Here is a 13,353-nt window from a genome sequence, read left to right as displayed (position 1 = left end):
AATAGACATCTTTTAGGTAAGCATGTTCCATCCTAGACTACATCGGCACTTTCCATCAGGTGAGATTGTGGTCAAATGCTTACCTTTTCGGAATAAAAAAAAAAAAAGTTTCAAATTGTATATTTGATTTGAGTCCACGACATTTCACATTTTGGCCACGTCCAATGTGATTATAGGTGTAAGTACTTAACTTATACCGCACACTTTTCGCACGTTTTGCTTCTAATATTATAAATGCGAAGGGTCGTTCTCTGAAAATATGTCTGCGATTGCGTCTAATTGCCACGACTCAATTCATACATTTTGTATGGGGCGCGGCAACCATATTTTTTACACCGCAAGCATATTTTTTAAGACAGACCGCGTAAATAACTTTCACGCGTAAACGGCTAAATACAATACAATTTGGCATGGATATACTTTGAGACCCATAGGATAGTTTTTATTAATTATCATCATCATTCCACGTAGACGAAGTCGCAGGCATAAGCTGTGGCTTAGCTAATAAATGGACAGGCGTAGTAATAACATTTCATAACCACCAAACGATGTATTAGTTTATTTTACAATAACATTCGCCAACGTCCATACCACGTTGAATACACCGGTTCTCGTCCGATCACCGAAGTTAAGCAACGTCGGGCGCGGTCAGTACTTGGATGGGTGACCGCCTGGGAACACCGCGTGTCGTTGGCTTTTTTTGCTTATTTTTTCATTACTAATCCCTTCATTGGTGATTGTAAAAAGAGTCTGTAAAATCGTTTTTTGATCTGCCTAATATAGCTTTGCTATACATATCTTCGCCTGCCCCTGTTTTTTTTTAAATTATGAAATGTTTACGCTAAAACAAGCCCCGCAGCTTATTAATTGGCTGTAGGTATGCGTTTTTCTTAGTGGATCAGTACCCCTAGTGTAAATTTTATCGACATCATAACGTGGCGAACGCGTTTGCGTTAAGTCTCATTTTGTATAGGATTTTGAGTTTCCAAAACGTCCCGCTTGGCGCGCTCTTTCTAAATCCAATACAAAATGAGACTAAACGCAAACGCGTACGTCACGTTTCAAAATACAATTTATTTACACTAGGGGTACTGTACATGATTTTCAAAAGTAAAAAACAATACAGTAATAAAACACGACAATAATGGTTTGAATTTTTTAATTTGAGTTTGACCATAATGAAGAACTTCCCGTATTATTTTTGCCACAATAAGGTGAACATTTCCGAGCATATTGGAGAAAAGCACTATATATGTCTTGGCAGGAACAGCAATTCGTGGATTCGTCTTCTTTGTTGGACTCCGCTTCGCGTCGTCTGACAATATCGACACTCATGCACGAATTGCCCTTTCCCGGCCTCTGCAATAATACATTACAATATGTATTTTATTATCAGATGACCACTATTGACGCAAACGACCATGTAAATCAATTTAATCGTTGATAACCAGGTTTCTTCCCGGAAACCAGTATCTTACTATAACTATAAACAAACACAATCTCATGCCAAAAAGAATCGTAATGTTTTCGCTTTCATTCAGATAAGTGATCCATTAACATTTATCGTTGTTAATACACATTGTTATTCCCAATTTAACCAGCATAAAATGATCTCTAATTATAGTAATTATCTTCTTCTTCTTCCTCGCGTTGTCCCGGCATTTTGCCACGGCTCATGGGAGCCTGGGGTCCGCTTGACAACTAATCCCAAGATTTGGCGTAGGCACTAATTTTTACGAAAGCGACTGCCATCTGCCCTTCCAACCCAGAGGGTAAACTAGGCCTTGTTGGGATTAGTCCGGTTTCCTCACGATGTTTCCTTCACCGAAAAGCGGCTGGTAAATATCAAATGATATTTCGTACATAACTTCCGAAAAACTCATTGGTACGAGCCGGGGTTTGAACCCGCGACCTCCGGATTGCAAGTCGCACGCTCTTACCGCTAGGCCACCAGCGCTCCTGATCTCCTGAAAATGATCTCTAATTATGTGTTATTTAATTCGTGTAGTGATCACATTGTATACTGATTTGTGGCAGTAGTTTGGCAAGATGTAGGAATGTCAGTAGATCTTTATCGTAGTAAAACTGGGTCGAGCGCCGATAGCAAATCTACCTATTTCCGCGATTGTGCTAATGCTAACCTCACCACGGATAATAATCGTAAGTGACATTGTAAAATCAGTTTGATTTTGGAATTTATGGCGCGAGCATAAAATATACAATGCAATGACTTCATACTCGTAGAAACATATAAAATACTCACTGCAAAAAGCGAATATTAATTTACACTCTGAACATGAATGCATCAAATGCATGAATGGTAGACTGAGAGAACTTCTTTCATACACTTCCTGTCTTACTGCGTAGTGAAATTCTGGAACAGTTTGCACGAAACATGGTTGGGCAACCCAAGAGGGGATTTTTGTAGTTACTTGAGCGCGTCATTATTAAGATATGACTGATATCTTGCTACCTCTGCTACCTCGTGGAGTCTACCTTAACCACTTTTAGCTGTCTATGTTGATCTGTTGGTTGGTGGGCGGTTGTTGGGGGTTTTCATTGTGAATTTCGTCATTTTAGTCCAAATTAATGCTACAATTGTGCTATTACTAAATCTATCAATCATTTGTACGCATTTTCTTAATCTGAAGGTGTGACACAAGTTCGATGCCCGATGTGAAAATCGAGCGTCGAACTTGTGATCGTCAGATTAAGGAAATGCGTACAAATAATTGTCAGATAAAGTTATAGAAAAATTCTAGCATTAACTTACACCAAAATGACTAATGCCTCCCTGCCAATACTTATCTATGCGTAAAATTAAAGTTAAATACATGTTTGATTGTGTCACAAGAGAACAAAAAAATATTTTAAATACAGGCAATGGGCAACATCCCTCTTTTGTATACGGAACTCGTCTGGCAAGCCATATTTTGCCAAAAGTCACAAGTTGAACCACCTACGATTATTACTTAGCTTCGCTCAAAGGTCAACGGATGCCTCGAGGCATTTCGTCGACTTTTTATATTTCAAAGTAGTAGCAATAAATAAAGTTGAAGTGGTTTATAATTAGTATAACTTGGATCTTTTCAAATCGAAACTAAATAGACATCTTTAGGTAAGCATGCTCCACGCTCCATCCTAGATTTAGTCGACACACACACACATCTTACACATCTTAGACGGTACTTACCATTAGGTCACCTGATTCCGTCACTTACCCTTTTCCAATAAAAAAATATAGAGACTATTTATTGGCTCCTCTTCTATCCAAAAGAAATTATAAAAACCTAGATGGTGACTAAAATTTCGCCATTGCAAATTGTAAAGTTTTGCTTGTGTATCCATGGGAGGTTATGTCTCCTTACCTTAGTTAGCGTCACAATTGTCACTTACAATGAGTCTCACTCATAACTTAGTTAAAAAGGTGTAGGAATAGGAATGTAGCTAAAGAAGTCATGTTAGGAAATGTGGGAGACAAAACATGAAGTTTTGGGTCGGAAGAGCTTGGAATCTGTTAAAAACATTGGTCTTGCAGCTGTTTATGTATGAAAAGCCATAAAAGGTGGACCCGTCTGTAAATTAGAATTAATTCTGCATGCCTAGGTATGTTTATTAATTGACATAAATGTATAAATGTTTTGCAGTTTGGCCGTACTATTTCAATGTAACACCTTTGTACCGTGTCTTATGAAAATAAATGATTGACATTACCGTTAAAACACCCGATTATAGTTGAACTTGTGAACAACTATGGTCCACAAGTTTAACACGTAATTCTTTAAATATATTGTATATTTACAATAACAATATAAATACATAATGAATATATACATAGGGTTACTATAACTAGCTTAAATCTAAAATAGCCCCTTGAGGCATTGTACCAAGGATGCTGGCTGCATTTCCTCGTTGTTTCTTTCTTTTTTTTTCTCTCCAGTCACCAGTGTTACGTCAACCCGACGCTTCGCGAACATAGTTTGCTTTAGAACTACGAAATTCAAATAATATTTCTCAGAAATTTATAAATTAATTAATTTTAATCCTGAACGAAGATATTAGAGTTCGTTTTGGAGCATAGTTGGTTGGTTATATGCTATTGAAGCACACAATAATTTCTCACCAAAGCAGAGCTCCATGAACCGTTATAGCCCCCCGCGATAGCCCCCGCGTCGTCGATAGCCGTGTTATCACCATGAACCCTCTCGGCCCTGTGATAACATACCCTAATTCGAGCGAAACTGCAGCACGAGACAAACGAATACAATATTCCATTCTAACATTCTAAAATTTGATTTACAAGCCACCAGCTCTTCGGTCACCAATTATGTCAACCAGACGCTTCGCGATTTCTGTAAAAAACTTGTGCGCGCTAGGTCTCCATGGACCTAGACTTTCAACGCCAAATGGTACAAAATGGTACCTACTCTCTACCGAGGCTCTTATACTGATTAAGTTTCCAAATTTCGTCGTTTTCTGCCGCTCCGCCCGCTTTTACATTGGTCTGTTGGGGGTGGGACGGTGCCAGTGTATCTTCCCTTCTGAAACTATGTCGCGGACAAGAATTTGGGCATACAGCAAAATTAAAAGCAAACAAAGTGTATTATTTTACCGAACCGAAGGTATGCCGAGGTAGTTTTACTTATTTCTCTTTTAAATCGGATAAATTGTGGATATACTTATGTAGATTTAGACTAAGGACCCTAACCATGCCACGTCGGAGCCACGATAAATAGATAAATGCGCAAACATCAGTTCATTATATTTATTACCCATATTGAATCTCTAATCGACTTTTCTGCGCTGGTCTTGTTATAAGTAAACATTGTGTAAAGTATGCCTAAATCTACGCCGATATATCTGTCAGTATACTTCCATGCAAAATGTAACTACTTATGTAATATGATGCTGTCTAACTGTTTAAACCCCTTGCTAACGAGAAAACGGTAATCTTGGACATGGCGCGCTTAGTACGCCGGTTCTTCTCTCTGCGGCCCTGACCACTGGCAGCTGTATGGCTCTTTCTCGCTGCTGACAGCACCTTAGTGTTAGGGTTCATATTATAAATAACCTAGCCTAAGGAAGAAAATGAATAAAGAGGAACTTACTTTGTTCCTAGTTTACATTCAAATACTTACTCGAGCTAAGTACCTACTGAGTGTTATCGCTGGCACACTTTCTTAAGCCATTAACCTGAAGTAGCATGTTTCAAGCAAGATTGCTCATTTCATGGGTTCGCTGTTAAATTCATGAAGGTAGTGCGAGTACGTATTGCACAGATATTCCATGTAATGTACAACGTTCGTATCAGGTCTGAATTTGAGATATCTTATCCCCACACTATTTTCTTTGCGTGTTAGATTTCGTTTATTCATCATTAGCCTCTTTCTGAATTCCAGACCTGTAATAATATTAAGGTACATTCGGGTATTTCCGAAACATTTTTTTTCTTTCAGAGCGATAATTTCCGAAAATATACGTTTATCAAATTATGGTTTTTCAAGACTAGTATTCGTTTTGAAAGACCTATCCAACGACATCCCACACTATAGGGATGAAGGAAAAAAAAACATCTCCACTTTTCGTGTAGAGACAACCCTAAAAAAATAATTTTAGTTTTTATTTTACGATTTCGTCTTTGTTTTGGTAACTGATTTATATATTTATTCGTGCCAAATTTTATCTTTCCAGCACTAACGATCACGGGACAAAGCCGCGGACGGAAAAAAGACAGACAGAGAGACATGGCGAAACTATGGGTTCCTAGTTGACTACGGAACCCTAAAAACACAGGAAACAGCACTGTTGCCAGTGCTGTTTCCTGTTCCCAAACAGTGTTGCCAGCGCACATACCGTTGTCGTATTTAGTAGAAATTTGTAGTTTTTGTAATATCCCGAAATACGGCATTACCCGAATACACCTTACATATTTGTACCTAGGTTGAAACATGTAACAATTAAAAGTTATTTCAATGCTCTTGGTTCTTCCACGCTCCACCACGCTGTGTTTTATTTTATTATCTTATCTTTAGCTCCATTGTAAACCACTTCCGACTTTGCAATAAGCAAAAATAACACACATTTAATACAAATGGCAGATTACTTATCACTTTACACCGCGATTGCCTACTTCTAGCTTACGACCGACAAATGGTTGTAAATGTTTTAATCCGTTGAATTTTTTACGTTACACCAAGTGAAATACAGTCTTTATTTGTAAATCCCGCCCAAAATCAAGCCAAACTATACCCGAAACATATAATGCTAGTAATGTAAACTTTATATATATATTGCTCTAAGGCAGAAAATCACAAAATCACATGTACAAAATAGCCAAGTGAATTTAAGAGCCATTTTAGAGCCCTGAATTGTCCTAATTATTCTGATTAAGAATAAATGCAAAAGTTATGTTATTCCAACAGACGAGACGTGATATTTTTCAATGAATTATATAAACTAAGAAGTAATTGCGATGTTTATAATTATTTTGGGTAGGTACTTTACTATAGGTAGGTACCTATTATAATGTTTGTTTACTTACATAGTCTACAGACAAGTCTGAGAAAAATATTTGTGTTTGACTTACAAGTTTCATTAGTGCCTTAATGTTTAAAAATAAACCCATTTACCTACGCATGTTTTTATATTTTTCGGTCAGATGTTATTGGCAGTTTTAAGTAGGTATTAATTAATATGATAGTTCAAATACAGTTGCTCATACAGAAATGATGTTAGTTTTATCAATTGGTTTATAAAAAGATATATAGGTACTAATAAGTAATATATATTATAGTCCTAGCAACAAATACCTACTAGTCTGTTATAGAGCACACCGATAAGATACGTTTGTCTAAGTCTAATAATATCGGTATGAATTTGATAACTTACTTAGTTTCTAAGAGCCAAAACAGACTTTTGTATATTACTATAGCTGTGTATACACTGCATTTATTTATTTATTGCACACCAAGCGCACTTTTATAGTATAGTTAGTTTAGTTTAGTTAATAGTTTATATGGTTATCCTAAGATATTTATACTTTATACTTAAAAAAAGTTACCAAAGGAAGAGCGGTGTCTCCCAACACAAGCATTTATTTTGCTTACAGGGAGACTCCATCCCTTTGATCATAATTTACGTGTTTTTGTTGAATAAAGAATTTTGTATTTGTATTTGTATTTGTATTTATATTTATACACTGAAAAAGGCGGCAAATTTGAAAAATTCCCGCACGAAGGATCGATCTCTTACATATTTTGAATTTCGCGCCTTTTCTCGTGTTGTTTTATATATGTATAAAAAATACATTTTTATTGTACATTCAGAAGTAGAATAATATCAGTGTTACATTTATGCTAATAACCTCCACACTAGGCATGCCCTGTAGGAGAATATATGGTTTACATTAAAAATAGTGACAACACCGTGGTTTGAAAAAAGAAGAAACATCTTTACAATGCTTAGGAAACAAAGGAAAAGTGGAAAAACTCACTGTCTCGGGCGAGACATGAACGCGACTCCGGGATACCAGCCCACCGCTCTACCAACTAAGCTATATATCTCTTTTCGTTAAGTAAGTAAAGACTGTAAAGACAAAGACTCTTTAAGTAAAGACATTTATAGGTAACATGATGATTATAGCGTAAAATTAAGGTATTTAATTTGTATGAATAATAGGAAGTCTACTTAAAGACTTCATAATTTTTAACTCCTGCCCGTGGCTTCGTCTATCTATCTCCATACCAAACTTCATCCTAATCAGTTCAGCGGCTTAAGCGTGAAGAGGTAAATGACAGACTGTCAGACATACTTACTTTCACATTTATTAGGAGGGATGACATACTTTTGACGTGTAGTTCGTCCGCTACAGTTAATACTGTACTATACTTGTGAAATAATCAAACTGTAGAGTACGCTCACTTGATCACTTCAGCCGCACGATTGGCGCCTTCAGACTCGATCTGAACAGACTGAGGTCAATTGACAAATAATTGTGGAGTCGTCGACTGCTCAGCTCTGGACTCGTGTTCCTATTGTTGTACTAGCACAGGAGTCCGCCATTTTGGATATCCAATGTTACTAGGTCCTCGAGACTACACTTTTGACTAGAGAACTTTCGTAGGACATTATGAAATACCTGTTTACAGAAGTAAACAGAACACGAAACGAAGAAGAAGCTTATTTTCGTGTCGAGGTTCCTTTTTCATACGATGGATGCCCAGCAGGCAGCGGTGCTGACAGCCCTGGCTGTCATGACCCTCAGATCCAGCTCCAAGCAGTGATGTTGGCATACGGGGCAGGCAGTAGTCGTGTCATGGTTTGAGTTGCTATGTCGCGTTTGCCCATGTTTTGTTTACAGCGATCAACTTGGGACCTGAACCTGTTTAGGGACTTCCAAATTGTTTACTATACCAATATATACTGATTTACTAATCTATGCCTACTATATATACGACTTAGGTCTCTCAAGTATTTTTTTTTAATTGTCAATTTTATTTATATTTATTTTTATTTATTAGTGCAAATTGTCACACTGACTGTGAAGGGCAAAATGGTGTCAAAATATACGTATATATATTTGTTGTTCAAATTCATTATTTTTGCATACTGTGCCCCCGGAATACTGTGTGGATGAACAGTGCACATGTGGCCGGTGTGGATGTTGAGCTTAACAGTACAATGAGAATAATCACGGGCTGCATCTCGCCAACGCCTTTGTATTGGCTGCCGGTCCTTAGTAACATAGCACCACCGGACATCCGGAGACAGAAATGCCTAATACGAGAGGTCACAAAAAAATCTGATAATTCTTCACTGCCGATACATAAGGACCTGAGCAGTCTTCAAAACACCCGACTCAAGTCTCGAAACCCACCGGCCAAAATCTTTCACACCCACAACCCATCACATCAGGTCAACCAAGCGTGGATGAGAGAATGGGAGGCTCAGCACAGAGTAGACAACACCATTTTTGAGTTAGACCCAGGGAAACGGCCTCAAGGGTTCACGGAAAGCCGAGAAATATGGTGCAGACTTAACCGCCTTAGAACTGGCTTCGGTAACTGTGCGTACCTCTGGCACAAGTGGGGGTGGAGCGAGTCTGCGGCGTGCGAATATGGACACCCAGAGCAGACGGTGCAGCATATGGTATTCGAGTGCCCCGTCACGAAATACAACGGACCAGCTGAGGATTTTAAACACCTGACAAAAGATGCGAGTATTTATCTGCAGAAATGTAAATTTTGAATTAAGTTTTTTATATGTATGTAACGTATATTTCATAAATGAATTCCTCGCCCTTAATTAATACGTAAATGATACCACACTTGACCTGATTGTTACATCGCAGGTAGGTAGAAATCGGGTGCGAACTGAACCACTGGAGATCAGCGCTTAGTATGAGCCAAGGTGTACAGCGCGCCAAGCGGCGTCGCCGTCGCTCGAGACAAAAATGCATACTGCTCCAAACATTGCTGCACTTACTTCCCCTACTAGTTACTAATAACAGCTGACGTCGTCAGTCACACTACAGATCCTCATCAAACAAATTGGATGTATGAAGAATTAGTAATTTGCTAAATTGACCGTGTAGTATCGCGAATATAACTTTTTGAACATTAGGAGCGAGGACACAACCTATTAATTGAGATTGGATATAGAATAGTGTTCTTCTATCTGAGCGTTTAATTCGCCCGCGCTGGGTAAGTTACTGGAACAACATCCTAACTATCAATTTACTATCATTCTCGGTCCTTTTCCGATACACTGAAACTATGACTGGTGCGAGCAAGATGGAAGCTCTAAACTAAAATGATGCTTCATTGTGCGGAATAGAAGCCCCTGCTGATCGTATTCTTATTTATGAACATGGTTGTTTAAGGAGTTCAATTGGTACAGGGTACTTTAGAGTGGGTCGTCAATAAAGTTCATAACAGTATGCGTTTGGCGTACTTATGCCATTAAATTCGTCAATGAATAAGGAGATATCGACTTCTTTAATCAGACGTAAACGCGACAACAGAAGTTTCACACAATATTTTTTCACCACACCATCTGGTAATCCGTCTTGATTGTTCAAAAACTTATGAGAAAGTTGCATTTTATCCACATGTGAGGCAAAGTAATCAGATGCAAATTTTGACTTCTTTTATGTTAGCTAATAGAATTGACTTTTAAATGATGATTTTCAATGATACATTTTCTATTACGTTCATTTGGATTTGATTTTTTCCTCGCGTTGGTGTGGTGAAAAATGTTGTATTTCACTCGGAGGCAATGTTTGTTTAACCCTAACCCCAGATATTTTCTTGGACCTTAGTTGGTCCGATATATTTATCTGAAGGCGACTAAGTATATCAAATTCCATCAATAAGTGATCGTGACGTCACTGTTACTGAACTAGAAAATTGCGATTTGTCGGCGAAATATTGCGGTTACATGTAAGTAATCGAATAGTACCCTTACTTTATTCCATTTTGGAAGTAAAATTTTGAAACTTTCAGGTCCTGTATTAGGTATTTTTATCATTTCCATATATTATTTTAATATCCATATTATTTGTGATAAATTGTTCAGTATGCTGTTTCTTTTACTAGATTTTGTTAAAAAATTCAACCACAGACAATTGTCTGTGAATTCAACACGTGTCTCATCTCTATAACTATTTGGTAGTAGTAGTATGTAAGTAAGTAATTTTTCTTTATTGCACCAACAATTATACATTTTACATACATGTAAAACTACAAATGAATTAATAACATTAATGAATTAATTAATAATATTAGAACGCTATGGAAATTCGGGAAACAATTGAATTATTTGAACTACTGATTCACGCTTGAATAAGTTTTTCAGCCTATTAGTAACCGGACGACACGTGTAATAATAATAATGTGGGTAAATGTCTGCTCTGCCCTTGAATTTATTTGTCATTTTGCCTATTCATGCTTCGAATAAGAAATAAGAATTGGTTCTTTGCGCACTATGTAGGTACCTAGCAACAGTCAAAGTAAAAACTGAACACATTTCATAATAAAAAAATAAGTAGCTTAACTACGCTATATATTTTTTGTTAGTAATAATTTGTTAAAGGTAAACATTCCAAAAGACAGGACCACCGAGCAACTCGGCAACTAATTGACCTAACCTAATCTAATCAATCCTGAACCCGATTAGTAAACATCTAGAGAAAACTAAGTAGTATCTACATTTCGCATTATGATATATCGATATTAATACAGTTGTATATAATTTAGTACATGACTCTTGTGACATGTCATTATCATTAAGTAGGGTCTTAATTATAATGAATTACTTATTTAAACTACATATTTTCGTCACATCATTGGCAGTCTCGACATTGGTCGTGGGTTATCTTGTTAACCTAAAAATCTAATAATGTATTCACGTATAGATCGATTTATTCACGAAGACGCGTGCCTTGACTCGTATAGTCATGTTTTTAAAGGTTAGATTTGACAAATCTGCGCGGCATTGTAATAAAATACGTGTCACTCTCATAGAAAGGGCCTTTAGGGCAGTTGGAACTTACGTCAATCTAAACGAATGTGATGCATCATTGAGTAAACACTGGCAGCTCTGTTATATCATGGCATTATTTTTATATTATACATAAAGAAATAATAAAATAAATAAATATTATTATATAATATCACACGGTAAGCCAAGAAGGCTTGTGTTGTGGGTACTCAGACAACGATATATTTTACTTATACAAATACTTAAAAACAAATATCATCCCACAAATAAATGCCCTTACCGGGATTCTAACCCAGGACCAACGCCTTCGTAAGCAGGGTCACAACCCACTAGGCCAGACCGGTGGTCAAACCGGTACAGTATGGATTGAATGTGAAATCAAATGCGTTATAGTTTTATGGTTTACCTAATTTATTATAGTTCCTCTAACTTGTATCTATAAAATAATTATATAGCAAGAATCGCAACCGAGAGTAATATTATATAGTCCAATTACAACACTACTATAACTTTAATTTGTCGAAGTGTCATTATAGTGTTTATATCCTTACGTCATTTTTAAAGAGCAGGGCGGTAAGGAAAAGACTGGCCGACATTATAACGAGTAAACAACGTAATCTATTTAACAAGCTCGCTATCGAGCTTGACACAAAAAATAATGAACTCAATACGAATTCAACAGCGTGGCAGCCATGTGCGGAAGTGCCAGTCGCACGATAAGTAATTGTACCAGTATCATAACTTGCACTTAGTTTTTTAGACTAATCCTAATTCAGCATGAGTTTCAAGTAAATCGTGAGAAATAATCATGCCAACTGAGACTATTTCATCATTACATTTATCAAATTATCACATACATATGATACATACATATTAGGTACATAAGCCTTAGAACGCACTGCGATAATTTTTTTGCGGTTTCAGAACCGCAAAAAGTGTACGGCATGCTTTATAAGCGCACACACTTGCAAGACTGAAACCGCAAGAAATTAGACTGGAACCGCAAGAAAGAAACTTTATGATCTTTAAAAAAAGCCCAATAAGCTCTATCTAAGATATTTCTAACGTCAAAGTGACATTGGTTGCCCGAATCAAGCTGATTCTGTCAATTATACGATATACAAACGATATCTAAATAAGAACTTATCTAAATCAGAACTTATCGTTATCGTATCTCATTCTTCGAATCGGGCCGTATATTGTATGCTTCGAGTATTGTCATGATTTCTACTGCGGAATTATTTCCAAGGCGGTTTAGCGACATGCCGCTACGTGGTGGGTTCTGCGCTTTCTAATAACGTTTGAGATATGTAGATGGAGTATTAAGTTGGAGTTACAGTCAAAGTTCTGTGCATGTTATCATTATTGTGTGAACTGGTCTGGTTGGCGAATAACAACACTGTACCCTACAATATAGCGCTGATTTATACGCTAAGGACCGGTATCCATTTCCTAGCTCCATATCTTTTCAATTAGTTTAGTGCTACTGAAGTATATGGTTTTGATTTATTAAGAGCTACTGTTTGAAAATAGGATTACGTAATTAATATAAGGAGTTGTAAAACTGACGTGACGTAGGGTATATCAAAGAATAACTAATAGTACTACCGTGGTATATGACAACCCATCGCGATAACAACAGCTACCATATTTAAAAAAATGCTGTCACTGTCACGTTATATAATTTTATCATACAGGTTTTGGTCGGACGGCCCCGGTAAAACACACTATATGTACTACAACTATTAGTACTTTTATTGCTTTTAGTAAAACAACACGACTTGGCATCATCCGTAGAGATACACTCAAGTTTTTTTTAGTAGGTATCAGAAATATTAAGCAAACGAATTGGAT

General features: G+C 37.0%; 1 non-coding gene across 1 annotated transcript; it reads left to right on the top strand.

Annotated features, from left to right (window-relative positions):
• The first annotated feature begins 577 nt into the window (after nt 1-577).
• Nucleotides 578-696, top strand: LOC133526036 (5S ribosomal RNA). The gene has a single exon (XR_009800669.1). It is a non-coding gene; the product is annotated as a 5S ribosomal RNA (ribosomal RNA).
• The last annotated feature ends 12,657 nt before the right edge of the window (nt 697-13,353 follow it).

This window comes from Cydia pomonella, chromosome 15 (assembly GCF_033807575.1).
Source record: "Cydia pomonella isolate Wapato2018A chromosome 15, ilCydPomo1, whole genome shotgun sequence".
In the NCBI taxonomy this organism is placed as follows: Eukaryota; Metazoa; Arthropoda; class Insecta; order Lepidoptera; family Tortricidae; genus Cydia; species Cydia pomonella.
Note: the sequence above shows the minus strand (reverse complement) of the source record. Positions and strands in the feature narration are given on the sequence as shown.